A 14,625-nucleotide genomic window follows, 5' to 3' on the forward strand; every position below is an offset into this window, starting at 1 on the left:
TGTGTTTGTCTTTGCTACATAGAGGGGACCAAAGCAAGACAGCACACTCACGGTGTGGGTACCAAATTTTTTGTGGGGACCAAAAACCTAGTCCCCACACCGTTTGCATTGAATTCAATGAAAAGAAGGTCAGGAGGATGCTCTGTCAAATTTTCAGACTAGTCCTCATAATTCACAAAAACCAACAGTTTGTGTATAAGTGTGTATAAGGTAGTCACTCAGTATCGGCCTCTATTGGTGGGTTGTGGTACTGCAAGAACAAACACAAACACAATACACACTAATCTTACTTTAGTGACATTGAAGGGACTCATAAAAATCTACTTCAGCGGATTATTTTAAATGACTTGAAATAATTTTATTTACTATTTGTTGATTTATAACCTTCACATTTGGAATCATTAGCGTGATTGCAGATTGGTTGTTAACTTCTTTAGTACTACATTGACATTTATGTAATTAATGTAGTAAATATTCTTAAAAATCTGTAAAAAAAAAAAAAAGTATTTTATGACATGGTAGCTTATTACTGGAACCGCCATAATCTTCATATACCAGCATAATTTTGTTTATAGGTTTATACATGCAGAACCTGTAGGATAAAAGTCTTGTCAAAAAAACATTGTCTCTTCAGACCATCATTAATTATTGATACAAAAAAACTTTGTCTTAAATTATATTAAATTATTCTTTAAATGATTGCTTCTGAGTTGTAGTAACATCAGGAACTCATTCAGTTCTAAGGGAATGGAAAATGTACAGCTCTCCCATTTTTTCATTCATGTCGTCATTAAAATGTTTTGTTTTATTTTGTAATTTTGTGTAATTTTAGTTGAATATTTCTGCCCATGTTGTTTAAATGAAGTCAGTATTTTATTGCCACAACACTTTCCTTTGTAGTAGTGTCTAAAAACCAAGTCAAAGGAAATAAAACTTGAATAACTATACAAATGTACATTTTCAAGCAAACTATGCACTTATTGTTTTTGCCTGACTACAAATACATTGGGCTAATTTTAGATATTATTCAGAAAAATCACTAAGAGCAACTATCAACAGTATAATGGCAGATGACTTTAAAATAATAAATTTGTTATGGACCATCGATATGGAAAATTAAATAAAACAACTTCTTCCAGAGCTCAGAGGAAACTGAGGATTTTCATAAGATTTCTTTTAATATGCTTAACACTAAAATGTGTTTTTATTCATATTGAAAGTGTTTTCCACTGTTCTATTTAAATTGCTACTTTGTATTTATAATGGTTGCAATTAACAGATGCTATTAACATTGGTTTTATCAGGGTTGGAGAATTTTTGGAGTTGGGCGGGTTTTCCATTTCAGATCTGACAAGACTGCAGAATGGCAGCATGTTTATTTGTGAGAGTAAGGCTCATTCAGGGTAGAGAAGGAAATGGAGCTATGACCTCATCATTTAAAAGAAAACCCAGCTATAGTGACCAAAAATCAGACAGAAATACCAGGCATCATTGTCTCAATGGATGCTGAAAAGGCCTTTGACTGTGTTGAACTGGAGTACATGTTTGAAGTGCTCAGAAGATTTGGACTTGGAGAAAATTTTATAAACTTGATAAAACTTAATTATAAAAAGCCCACAGTACCATCTTGACAAATAGCCTCTTGTCAACACCCTGTGGGCTAGGAATGGCGCAGGAAGCTGTCTTTCTCTGCTACTTTTCTCTTTGGCTGTAGTGCCACTTGCAATTGCAATTAGACAAAGCAATGATATTAAAGGTATATTAATAGGAACAAAATTGTATAAAATATTATTATACGCTGATGATATACTTTAAACTTTGACAGACCCTGTGAAATCTACCTCAGCTCTAATTGATTGCGTCAACAAAATTTGGTAAAATATATGGGTATAAGGTAAATTATAGTAATCAGAAAATAATGCCTTTAAATGCCTGTGACCAGGGAGAATCAGTATTCATCAAGCCATTTTGATGGGCTTCTACAAGATTAAAGTATCTAGGAAAACACATTGCATCTAGAATTAGTCAGCTGTACTCTGAAAACATCAATCCTACGATTATTCATATTAAGGATAAATTGGTGAGATGGAAGAAGCTCCCCTTATCCTTTCTGGGGAGAGTTAGCCTTATTAAGATGATAATTCCCCCTAAGTTAATTTATCCAGTGTCTATGTTGTTTTTGTTTATTGACTCTAAAGATTTAGGTGGAATCAATAAAGCAATTGAAAACCTCAAATTAAAACTAAAGTCTTACAACTTCCCTGAACCTTGAGTGGATAGGGCCTGCCCAGGGTTGAAAACTATGTACCGTCTTTACGTGTAAGAATTATTTCAGTGTGGGCTACCCAAAAACACTGTAATCCATGGCTTGAGATCGAGGAAAGTGTTTGTAAACCCTGTCACCCCATAAATATGTTAAAACAAAACCAATAATTCCCACTCATTGTCAAAGATAACTTTCACTTCTTTGTTTCTGTGGAACATGTTTGGTCAGAATAAAAATTTTTCATCTCAGACATCATTGGTGGATCTGACAGTAGAAGGTGGTCGTCCTGATCTTAGATCTTGGCAAGATGCTGGCATTACTAGGATGGATACACTAAACTACAAAAGTTTAGAAGAGATTATAAACCTACGCCAGATGATAGACAGCTCTACATTACAATGTCATTAGGTGACGTAAAACCCATCCAAGCACTGAAAAGATGCTTAGAAAAAATGACTGGATATGTCAAAACTTTATCCAGCTGAACAGAAACAAAACTGAAGTTATCCTTGGACCTCAAGAGGAAGGATCTAGAGCAGGGGTGTCAAACTCCAGTCCTGAAGGGCCACTGTCCTGCAGTTTTTAGATGTGCCACAGGTGCAAAACACCTGAATCAAATGGCTTAATTACCTCCTCAGTTCTCCAGAACCTTGCTAATGACCTAATTATTCTATTCAGGTGTGGTGCAGCAGAGGCACTTCTAAAAGTTGCAGGACACCGGCCCTCGAGGACTGGAGTTTGACACCCCTGACTAGAGTCAGCACACAGTTTCAGTTATTACAGGTAGAAACTAGAGATCAAGTCCTAAATCTGGAAGTAGTGATGGACTCTGACCTGAATTCTCAGAATCTTAAAAATAGTTACAAAGTTTTCATTGTAGACTGTGTGTTCTATGAATTTGTATTTTTGTGTTTTAATTACATAAACCACTTTGAACTACCTTGTTGCTGAAATGTGCTATACAAATAAACTTGATTGATGGACTGATGAAATAGTTAAGAAATACAAAATATCTAAAGAATCAGGTTACTAGACATTTACACCCGAAGGCAGAATTGATACCAAAGGATGAACACAAAACCAACTCTAGAGAAAGCCACAAGCATACCAGAAAGAGAAAATAGCAGTTGGAAAGATCAACCCTTCCTCTTGATCTGAATGAGACTATTGGTTTGGGAGAAAAGAAATTAAATCTTTCAGCAACAAAGATAGTAACCAACAATGTGGACATTTGGTCAGAATGAGCGGGATCTATAATTCCTAGTTTGATGTCATTCAGTAGTTAGTAAATTAATAATGGACAATGTTTCAATGATTCATACATAGGTGCAAGTGGCATATAAAAAATCTTAATTGTGTCTAAAAAGTAGTTAATTCATTTATATTTAATTAAAAATTTTCAAACTGAATAAAATTCAATTTAATATACCATGTAAATGTATGCTATGCATAACATTTGGTACAACATGGTTCATCAATATTGAGAACAGCGGTACAAGCATTTAAGTTAGCAGAGTTTAATCCACCACACTTCTTCAGATGTAGTCATTTGCAGCAATGTACCAATTTATATAATTTATTTAAAATCAAACAAAGAAATTTGAAAAAATATGTGCTATGTGGGATACTATGTGAAAACCAACAACTTTTAAACAGATTGTACCTATTACATGTAAACACAAAACAGAAACTTAGCCGACACAAGAGAGGAGGAAAAAATCCTGACTTACCAATTACAAATTTACAATTCTTTGCATTCCAACTGCTTTTTAAAACAACTACTTTTAAAAACATAGATAGTTAATTAGTGTCCATGCCATCAAATCAAACACGCAGTCCCTTTAAATTACTTCAGGAAGATACTTGAGTCATTTGGATTTACAAACATGGATATACCGGACGGGTGGAAGCTCGTAGTTTGTGTGTCACTTGTCTCCACCCGGGGCCACGCTGACTAACAAATGAAGCGCACCTTTAAAGGAACTAATTAAGAGCCCTGGGCAAAGCAGCTCAGCACGTGGAAAAGTAAGTAATTTCTCTTATTTTAAATGTATTTTATTATACTGGTTTAATTAAAAGATTTAATGAACTGTGATGCTAGCCGAGCTTCTTTTTAAAACTCTATAAAGCCACACAAAAGCATACCACAGAAGTAAATTGAAGATTTACTTAAGTTAATATGGACAAGATTGCGTTTACATTAGCTACCTGTCATGTAAGCTGTTTTCCTTGTGTCCCGACATACTGTTCTAGGTTTAAGTATTTCCAAAAAATTACTATATGTTAACATATGCAAGCCAAAATATTTCACTATATCCTGAAAACTTTTGTCTTCCAATTAAGGTGGAAGGTTCCTGATTGACTTGAACTACTAACGCCATTTTGACTTTGAAATGAAAGTTTTAAAACTTTATTTGAAAAAGATGGTTTTAAAAATGATTACCTGTGCTCTAACAGGATAATGACATCAGTAAAAAGAAGAATACCAAGGTGGGTCTGTGTGTATGAGCATTACAATTCAGATATTTCCATAAATAACATTTTAAAGTATTAACAAAATAATTTTGAAGCAATGAAGGTCATACTCGATAGACTTCTGATCTGCCATTCACGGTTTTTGTGTGTTTAGGACGAGGTGTGTTCGCCACGGCTCCTTTTAAAAAAGGAGATTTTGTGGTGGCTTTGACAAACTCTGAAGAATCACAAAGAAGGAGAACACTGTATCATAGTGCATGTACTGTCTTCATGTTTGACTTCTTGTGGCATGAAAGATGGTGGTGGTAAGTCCAGAGTTTATAATAAATTAATGTAAGTCTGCAAAATTCTGGAGCTCTTCAAAGCCAATGGGACTGGATTCAGGAGGGCTGTTATGTAGTGTTATATTTTTACCAAGATAACTAAAAAAATATTAAACAGACTAACAATTGTCTCTTTTACCCCACCCCCCACACCTTATTTGTAAAGTATTGATGCATCCCAAGAGGATAACAGTCTTGGAAGATTAGTCAATGATGACAACAAAAATCCAAATTGTACAATAAAAAAGATATTGGTAGATGGAAAGCCACACCTGTGCTTATTTGCCATCAAAGATATAAACCCTGGAGAGGAAATAACTTACCACTATGGAGGAACTGAATGGCCATGCAGGGACTTCTCAAGGTTAAACCTATGTTTAGTCTGTGTGTCTATTGAAGAGGTTAAAATCCTGAAGACTGGAATATTGCATTTTGTGGAATTGATTTGGGAGCGAATACAATCTTAAAGTTTAAGATGGAAGTCGATTGATACAATTTCAATGTATGTACCTTGAAAAACTTTGAGGAAAATATGTTAAGAATATGTATATATTTTAGATTTTATACATATAGTCTTAAGGTAGTTAAATTTAATTAAAAGTATGAAAAGAAAAACACGTCTCGTGACGACTTCTTAGGTAATCATTTGAACCGGTAAAAGTGATGCAGAAGTTTGAGACTTTATGATGAAGGATGACGGCTAAACCGAACCAGAAATAGGTTTTTAGTCGATCTGCAGCTGAATTTCTTTTGTTTTGTTCTATATTGTTGTTGAGGTGGTCAGTGGATTGGAACAAAAGATGGCCAGTCTTGTTGCAGTATTAAAAGACTATTCTTTTCTTTTCCTAAGGTTGACAAAGAACCAACTGTGACTGAAGGTGTTGAGGTTGAGCCTGCTGGCTCAGCAAATCAAGCTCCACCAAAGTCAAAGTCCTCCAAGACAAAGGTAATAATTTCTGAACTTCTTTTCACTGGGCTTCTAGCCCAACTGGAGATGTCTGGGAGATTCTGTTGGTACGGTTGCATTGGAAGAAATGTAATATTTCCTTCAAATGCTCCATAAACTATGAACTTAACAGGCTTTTTTCAGCAGTTCTGGTAACACACACTAGTCTGGTCTGATGTCATTGTGGGGTCTACAGCAGCTGAAATGTTTAGTGAATGGTTGTTTGGGGCCATACACATATTTCTGGTTTACAGTACAAGTGAGGACCCCGTTTGAGGTTTCTTTTGGTCAAAATTTAGTACCTTTTTTGTGTAACTATAGATCTAGTCTGCCCTCAGTAGCAGGGTTGAGAGCTGGCTTAAGACACGATTTATGTTTCAAATCAGGGAATACGACGGAAACATGTTTACAGTCCAATCCAGTGACGTCTTCTTAGATTAATGTTTGAAACGGTTTAAGTGATACTGAAGTTTGAGACTTTATGATGAAGGATGACTGCTAAACCGAACCAGAAATAGGTTTTTAGTCGGACATCACTACTGTGATTCATTGACAATGTACCATGCTGATCTGCAGCTGAATTTCTTTTGATTTGCTCTATATTGTTGTTGAGGTGGTCAGTGGATTTGAACAAAAGATGGCCAGTCTTGTTGCAGTATTAAAAGACTATTCTTTTCTTTTCCTAAGGTTGACAAAGAACCAACTGTGATTGAAGGTGTTGAGGTTGATTCTGCTGGCTCAGCAGATGAAGCTCCACCAATGTCAAAATCCTCCAAGACAAAGGTATTAATTTCTGAACTTCTTTTTATTGATAAGCTTCTAGCCCAACTGAAGATGTCTGGGAGATTTGTCAGTACAATTCCCTTTCAAAGAAATGTAATATTTCCTTCAAATGCTCCATAAACTGTGAACTTAACAGGCTTTTTTCAGCAGTCCCGGCAACACACACTAGTCTGGTCTGATGTCATTGTGGGGTCTCTACCAGCTGAAGTGTTTAGTGAATGGTTGTTTGGGGCCATACACATATTTCCGGTTTACAGTACAAGTGAGGACCCCGTTTGAGGTTTCTTTTGGTCAAAATTTAGTCCCTTTTTTGTGTAACTATAGATCTTGTCTGCCCTCAGTAGCATGGTTGACAGCTGGCTTAAGACACGATGTATGTTTCAAATCAGGGAATACGACGGAAACATGTTTACAGTCCAATCCAGTGACGTCTACTTCGATTAATGTTTGAAACGGTTTAAGTGATACTGAAGTTTGAGACTTTATGATGAAGGATGACTGCTAAACCGAACCAGAAATAGGTTTTTAGTCGGACATCACTACTGTGATTCATTGACAATGTACCATGCTGATCTGCAGCTGAATTTCTTTTGATTTGCTCTATATTGTTGTTGAGGTGGTCAGTGGATTTGAACAAAAGATGGCCAGTCTTGTTGCAGTATTAAAAGACTATTCTTTTCTTTTCCTAAGGTTGACAAAGAACCAACTGTGATTGAAGGTGTTGAGGTTGATTCTGCTGGCTCAGCAGATGAAGCTCCACCAATGTCAAAATCCTCCAAGACAAAGGTATTAATTTCTGAACTTCTTTTTATTGATAAGCTTCTAGCCCAACTGAAGATGTCTGGGAGATTTGTCAGTACAATTTCCTTTCAAAGAAACGTAATATTTCCTTCAAATGCTCCATAAACTGTGAACTTAACAGGCTTTTTTCAGCAGTCCCGGCAACACACACTAGTCTGGTCTGATGTCATTGTGGGGTCTCTACCAGCTGAAGTGTTTAGTGAATGGTTGTTTGGGGCCATACACATATTTCCGGTTTACAGTACAAGTGAGGACCCCGTTTGAGGTTTCTTTTGGTCAAAATTTAGTCCCTTTTTTGTGTAACTATAGATCTTGTCTGCCCTCAGTAGCATGGTTGACAGCTGGCTTAAGACACGATGTATGTTTCAAATCAGGGAATACGACGGAAACATGTTTACAGTCCAATCCAGTGACGTCTACTTCGATTAACGTTTGAAATAGTTTAAGTGATACTGAAGTTTGAGACTTTATGATGAAGGATGACTGCTAAACCGAACCAGAAATAGGTTTTTAGTCGGACATCACTACTGTGATTCATTGACAATGTACCATGCTGATCTGCAGCTGAATTTCTTTTGATTTGCTCTATATTGTTGTTGAGGTGGTCAGTGGATTTGAACAAAAGATGGCCAGTCTTGTTGCGGTATTAAAAGACTATTCTTTTCTTTTCCTAAGGTTGACAAAGAACCAACTGTGACTGAGGGTGTTGAGGTTGAGCCTGCTGGCTCAGCAAATCAAGCTCCACCAAAGTCAAAATCCTCCAAGACAAAGGTATTAATTTCTGAACTTCTTTTTATTGATAAGCTTCTAGCCCAACTGGAGATGTCTGGGAGATTTGTCAGTACAATTTCCTTTCAAAGAAACGTAATATTTCCTTCAAATGCTCCATAAACTATGAACTTCACAGGCTTTTTTCAGCAGTCCCAGCAACACACACTAGTCAGGTCTGATGTCATTGTGGGGTCCATAGCAGCTGGAGTCTTTAGTGAATGGTTGTTTGGGGCCATACACACATTTCTGGTTTACAGTAAAAGTGAGGACCCCGTTGGAGGTTAATTTTGGTCAAAATTTAATCCCTTTTTTGTGTTACTATAGATCTTGTCTGCCCTCAGTAGCATGGTTGACAGCTGGCTTAAGACACGATGTATGTTTCAAATCAGGGAATACGACGGAAACATGTTTACAGTCCAATCCAGTGACGTCTACTTCGATTAATGTTTGAAACAGTTTAAGTGATACTGAAGTTTGAGACTTCATGATGAAGGATGACTGCTAAACCAAACCAGAAACCAAACCAGAAATAGGTTTTTAGCCGAACATTACTGCTGTGATTCATTGACAATGTACTATGCTGATCTGCAGCTGAATTTCTTTTGGTTTGTTCTATATTGCTGTTGAGGTGGTCAGTGGATTGGAACAAAAGATGGCCAGTCTTGTTGCAGTATTAAAAGACTATTCTTTTCTTTTCCTAAGGTTGACAAAGAACCAACTGTGACTGAGGGTGTTGAGGTTGAGCCTGCTGGCTCAGCAAATCAAGCTCCACCAAAGTCAAAGTCCTCCAAGACAAAGGTAATAATTTCTGAACTTCTTTTCACTGGGCTTCTAGCCCAACTGGAGATGTCTGGGAGATTCTGTTGGTACGGTTGGATTGGAAGAAATGTAATATTTCCTTCAAATGCTCCATAAACTATGAACTTAACAGGCTTTTTTCAGCAGTTCTGGTAACACACACTAGTCTGGTCTGATGTCATTGTGGGGTCCATAGCAGCTGGAGTCTTTAGTGAATGGTTGTTTGGGGCCATACACACATTTCTGGTTTACAGTAAAAGTGAGGACCCCGTTGGAGGTTAATTTTGGTCAAAATTTAATCCCTTTTTTGTGTTACTATAGATCTTGTCTGCCCTCAGTAGCATGGTTGACAGCTGGCTTAAGACACGATGTATGTTTCAAATCAGGGAATACGACGGAAACATGTTTACAGTCCAATCCAGTGACGTCTTCTTAGATTAATGTTTGAAACAGTTTAAGTGATATTGAAGTTTGAGACCTCATTATGAAGGATGACTGCTAAACCGAACCAGAAATAGGTTTTTAGTCAACCATTACTGCTGTGACTCATTGACTATGTACTATGCTGATCTGCAGCTGAATTTCTTTTGGTTTGCTCTATTTTGTTGTTGAGGTGGTCAGTGGATTTGAACAAAAGATGGCCAATCTTGTTGCAGTATTAAAAGACTATTCTTTTCTTTTCCTAAGGTTGACAAAGAACCAACTGTGACTGAGGGTGTTGAGGTTGAGCCTGCTGGCTCAGCAAATCAAGCTCCACCAAAGTCAAAGTCCTCCAAGACAAAGGTAATAATTTCTGAACTTCTTTTCACTGGGCTTCTAGCCCAACTGGAGATGTCTGGGAGATTCTGTTGGTACGGTTGCATTGGAAAAAATGTAATATTTCCTTCAAATGCTCCATAAACTGTGAACTTAACAGGCTTTTTTCAGCAGTCCCGGCAACACACACTAGTCTGGTCTGATGTCATTGTGGTGTCTCTACCAGCTGAAGTGTTTAGTGAATGGTTGTTTGGGGCCATACACATATTTCCGGTTTACAGTACAAGTGAGGACCCCGTTTGAGGTTTCTTTTGGTCAATATTTAGTCCCTTTTTTGTGTAACTATAGATCTTGTCTGCCCTCAGTAGCATGGTTGACAGCTGGCTTAAGACACGATGTATGTTTCAAATCAGGGAATACGACGGAAACATGTTTACAGTCCAATCCAGTGACGTCTACTTCGATTAACGTTTGAAATAGTTTAAGTGATACTGAAGTTTGAGACTTTATGATGAAGGATGACTGCTAAACCGAACCAGAAATAGGTTTTTAGTCGGACATCACTACTGTGATTCATTGACAATGTACCATGCTGATCTGCAGCTGAATTTCTTTTGATTTGCTCTATATTGTTGTTGAGGTGGTCAGTGGATTTGAACAAAAGATGGCAAGTCTTGTTGCGGTATTAAAAGACTATTCTTTTCTTTTCCTAAGGTTGACAAAGAACCAACTGTGACTGAGGGTGTTGAGGTTGAGCCTGCTGGCTCAGCAAATCAAGCTCCACCAAAGTCAAAATCCTCCAAGACAAAGGTATTAATTTCTGAACTTCTTTTTATTGATAAGCTTCTAGCCCAACTGGAGATGTCTGGGAGATTTGTCAGTACAATTTCCTTTCAAAGAAACGTAATATTTCCTTCAAATGCTCCATAAACTATGAACTTCACAGGCTTTTTTCAGCAGTCCCAGCAACACACACTAGTCAGGTCTGATGTCATTGTGGGGTCCATAGCAGCTGGAGTCTTTAGTGAATGGTTGTTTGGGGCCATACACACATTTCTGGTTTACAGTAAAAGTGAGGACCCCGTTGGAGGTTAATTTTGGTCAAAATTTAATCCCTTTTGTGTTACTATAGATCTTGTCTGCCCTCAGTAGCATGGTTGACAGCTGGCTTAAGACACGATGTATGTTTCAAATCAGGGAATACGACGGAAACATGTTTACAGTCCAATCCAGTGACGTCTACTTCGATTAATGTTTGAAACAGTTTAAGTGATACTGAAGTTTGAGACTTCATGATGAAGGATGACTGCTAAACCAAACCAGAAACCAAACCAGAAATAGGTTTTTAGCCGAACATTACTGCTGTGATTCATTGACAATGTACTATGCTGATCTGCAGCTGAATTTCTTTTGGTTTGTTCTATATTGCTGTTGAGGTGGTCAGTGGATTGGAACAAAAGATGGCCAGTCTTGTTGCAGTATTAAAAGACTATTCTTTTCTTTTCCTAAGGTTGACAAAGAACCAACTGTGACTGAGGGTGTTGAGGTTGAGCCTGCTGGCTCAGCAAATCAAGCTCCACCAAAGTCAAAGTCCTCCAAGACAAAGGTAATAATTCTGAACTTCTTTTCACTGGGCTTCTAGCCCAACTGGAGATGTCTGGGAGATTCTGTTGGTACGGTTGGATTGGAAGAAATGTAATATTTCCTTCAAATGCTCCATAAACTATGAACTTAACAGGCTTTTTTCAGCAGTTCTGGTAACACACACTAGTCTGGTCTGATGTCATTGTGGGGTCCATAGCAGCTGGAGTCTTTAGTGAATGGTTGTTTGGGGCCATACACACATTTCTGGTTTACAGTAAAAGTGAGGACCCCGTTGGAGGTTAATTTTGGTCAAAATTTAATCCCTTTTTTGTGTTACTATAGATCTTGTCTGCCCTCAGTAGCATGGTTGACAGCTGGCTTAAGACACGATGTATGTTTCAAATCAGGGAATACGACGGAAACATGTTTACAGTCCAATCCAGTGACGTCTTCTTAGATTAATGTTTGAAACAGTTTAAGTGATATTGAAGTTTGAGACCTCATTATGAAGGATGACTGCTAAACCGAACCAGAAATAGGTTTTTAGTCAACCATTACTGCTGTGACTCATTGACTATGTACTATGCTGATCTGCAGCTGAATTTCTTTTGGTTTGCTCTATTTTGTTGTTGAGGTGGTCAGTGGATTTGAACAAAAGATGGCCAATCTTGTTGCAGTATTAAAAGACTATTCTTTTCTTTTCCTAAGGTTGACAAAGAACCAACTGTGACTGAGGGTGTTGAGGTTGAGCCTGCTGGCTCAGCAAATCAAGCTCCACCAAAGTCAAAGTCCTCCAAGACAAAGGTAATAATTTCTGAACTTCTTTTCACTGGGCTTCTAGCCCAACTGGAGATGTCTGGGAGATTCTGTTGGTACGGTTGCATTGGAAAAAATGTAATATTTCCTTCAAATGCTCCATAAACTGTGAACTTAACAGGCTTTTTTCAGCAGTCCCGGCAACACACACTAGTCTGGTCTGATGTCATTGTGGGGTCTCTACCAGCTGAAGTGTTTAGTGAATGGTTGTTTGGGGCCATACACATATTTCCGGTTTACAGTACAAGTGAGGACCCCGTTTGAGGTTTCTTTTGGTCAATATTTAGTCCCTTTTTTGTGTAACTATAGATCTTGTCTGCCCTCAGTAGCATGGTTGACAGCTGGCTTAAGACACGATGTATGTTTCAAATCAGGGAATACGACGGAAACATGTTTACAGTCCAATCCAGTGACGTCTACTTCGATTAACGTTTGAAATAGTTTAAGTGATACTGAAGTTTGAGACTTTATGATGAAGGATGACTGCTAAACCGAACCAGAAATAGGTTTTTAGTCGGACATCACTACTGTGATTCATTGACAATGTACCATGCTGATCTGCAGCTGAATTTCTTTTGATTTGCTCTATATTGTTGTTGAGGTGGTCAGTGGATTTGAACAAAAGATGGCAAGTCTTGTTGCGGTATTAAAAGACTATTCTTTTCTTTTCCTAAGGTTGACAAAGAACCAACTGTGACTGAGGTTGTTGAGGTTGAGCCTGCTGGCTCAGCAAATCAAGCTCCACCAAAGTCAAAATCCTCCAAGACAAAGGTATTAATTTCTGAACTTCTTTTTATTGATAAGCTTCTAGCCCAACTGGAGATGTCTGGGAGATTTGTCAGTACAATTTCCTTTCAAAGAAACGTAATATTTCCTTCAAATGCTCCATAAACTATGAACTTCACAGGCTTTTTTCAGCAGTCCCAGCAACACACACTAGTCAGGTCTGATGTCATTGTGGGGTCCATAGCAGCTGGAGTCTTTAGTGAATGGTTGTTTGGGGCCATACACACATTTCTGGTTTACAGTAAAAGTGAGGACCCCGTTGGAGGTTAATTTTGGTCAAAATTTAATCCCTTTTTTGTGTTACTATAGATCTTGTCTGCCCTCAGTAGCATGGTTGACAGCTGGCTTAAGACACGATGTATGTTTCAAATCAGGGAATACGACGGAAACATGTTTACAGTCCAATCCAGTGACGTCTACTTCGATTAATGTTTGAAACAGTTTAAGTGATACTGAAGTTTGAGACTTCATGATGAAGGATGACTGCTAAACCAAACCAGAAACCAAACCAGAAATAGGTTTTTAGCCGAACATTACTGCTGTGATTCATTGACAATGTACTATGCTGATCTGCAGCTGAATTTCTTTTGGGTTGTTCTATATTGCTGTTGAGGTGGTCAGTGGATTGGAACAAAAGATGGCCAGTCTTGTTGCAGTATTAAAAGACTATTCTTTTCTTTTCCTAAGGTTGACAAAGAACCAACTGTGACTGAGGGTGTTGAGGTTGAGCCTGCTGGCTCAGCAAATCAAGCTCCACCAAAGTCAAAGTCCTCCAAGACAAAGGTAATAATTTCTGAACTTCTTTTCACTGGGCTTCTAGCCCAACTGGAGATGTCTGGGAGATTCTGTTGGTACGGTTGGATTGGAAGAAATGTAATATTTCCTTCAAATGCTCCATAAACTATGAACTTAACAGGCTTTTTTCAGCAGTTCTGGTAACACACACTAGTCTGGTCTGATGTCATTGTGGGGTCCATAGCAGCTGGAGTCTTTAGTGAATGGTTGTTTGGGGCCATACACACATTTCTGGTTTACAGTAAAAGTGAGGACCCCGTTGGAGGTTAATTTTGGTCAAAATTTAATCCCTTTTTTGTGTTACTATAGATCTTGTCTGCCCTCAGTAGCATGGTTGACAGCTGGCTTAAGACACGATGTATGTTTCAAATCAGGGAATACGACGGAAACATGTTTACAGTCCAATCCAGTGACGTCTTCTTAGATTAATGTTTGAAACAGTTTAAGTGATATTGAAGTTTGAGACCTCATTATGAAGGATGACTGCTAAACCGAACCAGAAATAGGTTTTTAGTCAACCATTACTGATAGAGATTTTTTGGTATTATCATTTTGTTGTTACTTTCAGGTTAAAGTGTTCTCTTGTTTAAACTGTATGTGTGAACTGACCTGGAAGTCACAGCTGCCTGTTATCTTCATGTGAAACAGTTTGACCGAGATTTGAACCGGGCTCAGATCAGGGGCCAGATGTTAAATTGGTTTACGACCTTTGCTTTGTTTAGGTA

The 14,625-nt window shown here is 37.9% G+C and overlaps 1 long non-coding RNA gene across 2 annotated transcripts; it reads left to right on the forward strand.

Moving 5' to 3' along the window:
- The first annotated feature begins 2,519 nt into the window (after positions 1–2,519).
- On the forward strand, positions 2,520–8,542 carry LOC145549383 (uncharacterized). Of its 2 annotated transcripts, XR_014085335.1 has the most exons (5): positions 2,520–4,756; positions 4,896–6,010; positions 6,698–6,793; positions 7,484–7,579; positions 8,270–8,535. It is a non-coding gene; the product is annotated as an uncharacterized LOC145549383 (long non-coding RNA). The 2 variants fall into 2 exon arrangements; XR_014085333.1 differs by having other exon boundaries at positions 2,520–6,010; positions 8,270–8,542.
- The last annotated feature ends 6,083 nt before the right edge of the window (positions 8,543–14,625 follow it).

Source organism: Poecilia reticulata, chromosome 2 (genome assembly GCF_904066995.2).
Source record: "Poecilia reticulata chromosome 2, P_reticulata-male-v2, whole genome shotgun sequence".
NCBI lineage: Eukaryota > Metazoa > Chordata > Actinopteri > Cyprinodontiformes > Poeciliidae > Poecilia > Poecilia reticulata.